The sequence below is a fragment of the Penaeus vannamei genome, chromosome 1 (assembly GCF_042767895.1).
Source record: "Penaeus vannamei isolate JL-2024 chromosome 1, ASM4276789v1, whole genome shotgun sequence".
Classification (NCBI taxonomy): Eukaryota; Metazoa; Arthropoda; class Malacostraca; order Decapoda; family Penaeidae; genus Penaeus; species Penaeus vannamei.
In genome coordinates this window covers 44,809,651-44,812,150 of record NC_091549.1, presented here as the reverse complement: position 1 = coordinate 44,812,150, position 2,500 = coordinate 44,809,651, and positions in this window count along the sequence as shown.

Sequence of the window (2,500 nt, the reverse complement as noted above, 5' to 3'; positions counted from 1 at the left end):
GCTTGACAACTGAACTACAGCAGGCGGATTTCAGGAACTTCAGATTTCCGTTGGGAGAGACAAGGACAGACAGGATTAAAAATTATCATACAAGAGGAACAGCTCCGGTGGGACGACATAGAACAGACTGAGAGAGGCGAGACTGAATACTTCAGGCAAGGGCAGAGGAGGGATGTGAGGCATATCGGTAGAGGAGGTTTATGAATGCGATGAGGGAAGACAAGCAGGTGATTCGTACATCAAAGGAAGTTTCGGAGGATATGGAAATGGATAGTCATAGAAAGTCCTTTTCCTCCTCCTCCTTCTCCTCCTTCTCCTACTCTTCCTTTTCCTCCTCCTCCTTCTCCTCCTCCTCCTTCTCCACCACTACCTCCTCCTCCTTCTCCTTCTCCTCCTCCTCCTCCTTCTCCTTCTCCTTCTCCTTCTCCTTCTTCTCCTTCTCCTCCTCCTCCTCTCCTCCAACCTCAACCTCCTCCTCCTCCTCCTCCTCCTCCTCCTCCTCCTCCTCCTCCTCCTCCTCCTCCTCCCTCCTCCTCCTTCTCCTCCCTCCTCCTCCCCTCCTCCTCCTCCTTCTCCTCCTCCTCCTTCTCCCTTCCCTCCTCCTTCCTCCTTCCTCCTCCTCCTTCTCCTCCCTCCTCCTTCTCCTCCTCCTCCTCCTCCTCCTCCTCCTCCTCCTCCTTCTCCTCCTCCTCCTCCTCCTCCTCCTCCTCCTCCTCCTCCTCCTCCTCCTCCTCCTCCTCCTCCTCCTCCTCCTCCTCCTCCTCTACAACCACCACCACCACCACCACCTACTCCTCCTCCTCCTGCTCCTCTACAACCACCACCACCTACTCCTCCTCCTCTACAACCACCACCACCTACTCCTCCTCCTCCTCTACAACCACCACCACCACCTCCTCCTCCTCCCCTCCTCCTCCTTCGTTTGAATCAAGCACTCATTACATAGAAATCAATTACGCGAGATAATGAAGCATCACTCTGAGCCCTCGAACACAGCCACGTTTTAGCATGTAACGTTTCCCTTAACGTTTCACAGAACGTTTCCTCTTAAGGGTTATTATCTCCCCAATTACACTGTTGATTAGTAAGAGGAGGAGCAAGATAGCCCAGGATGTCTATTTATCTATCTTGTGCTATTATAATGTTATCATTAACATTATTAGTAGTTGTTGTACTATTGGTATTAGTATTAGTATTGTCGTTTTGTTATTGTTATTCTTATCATCGTTTTTATTATTAACATTATTTGTTTTTTGTCATTATCATTATTATTAGTAGTAGTAGTAATACCATCATTATATTATCATTATTGTTATCATTGCTATTATTAGTATCATTATTATTCTTATTATTGTAATTATTGTTATTATTACTATTATTATTATCATTATTATTATTATTACTATCATCATCATTATTGTCATTATCATTATTTTTATTATTTCATTATTATTATTATCATCATCATCATCATCATCATCATCATCATCATCATCATCATCATCATCATCATCATCATCATCATCATCATCATCATCATCATCATCATTACAATTTTATTACCACCATCATTATCATAACTCTCATTATCTTTTATTGGTATTATTATTGCCATTATTACTCATTTTCATTGTTATTTTTTATTCTTACTATTATCATTAGCATTAGTATTGGCATCAGTATTAGTGTTATCTTTATCATTATTGTTATCATTATTATTTCTATTATTTTTTTGTTTCACGAGTCACCAGAAAACACAGTTTGTCGTAATCATTTATTTCGACCTGAAACAAAATTAATATAAGCACATGCACATGCAAATATTTCCAAGGCATTGACTAGAACAAATGAGCAGAGAAAATATACATGCAGTCATGCAAACATTTTCCAGGCATTCACTAGAACAAGTAAACAGAGAAAATATATACATATAATCATGCAAATCATTTGAATATAAAATTGAAATCTATTCCCTCTAAAGCTTGTGCAAAATTTTAGCTTTCAGATGTTAAATATAATTTCTTAGGTAAATGATTAAACACGATCTAGTATCCTAACACATTTTTAAGCAATATCAAATAATCAAAGTCCATGAAATAAAATAACACATTGAACATAACACTTACAACATGTGAGCGTGAAGTATTATTCCTTATTAACTGAATAAAAGATCTCTACAAACATGTCACTCAGCTACTCAAAATTGAAAAGACAATTTCGTTGTATTCAAACATTGCATTTTTTCATATTCATCAAATATCAGATCATGAGTTTTAGGAATAGACATCAACCGCAAACATGAAAAGCAAAACACTTACGAATACACTTGGTTACATGCAAATATTACGTGCAAATATTACGTACAATATAACAAAACATACCTCCTGATACAACTGACTATTCCATGCTACCACAAATGACAAAATAAAGGATGGTATCACACAAATTAAGTCCTAGAAAACACCATGCGATTCCTTGTTTACATCTAACGCCACCCAAG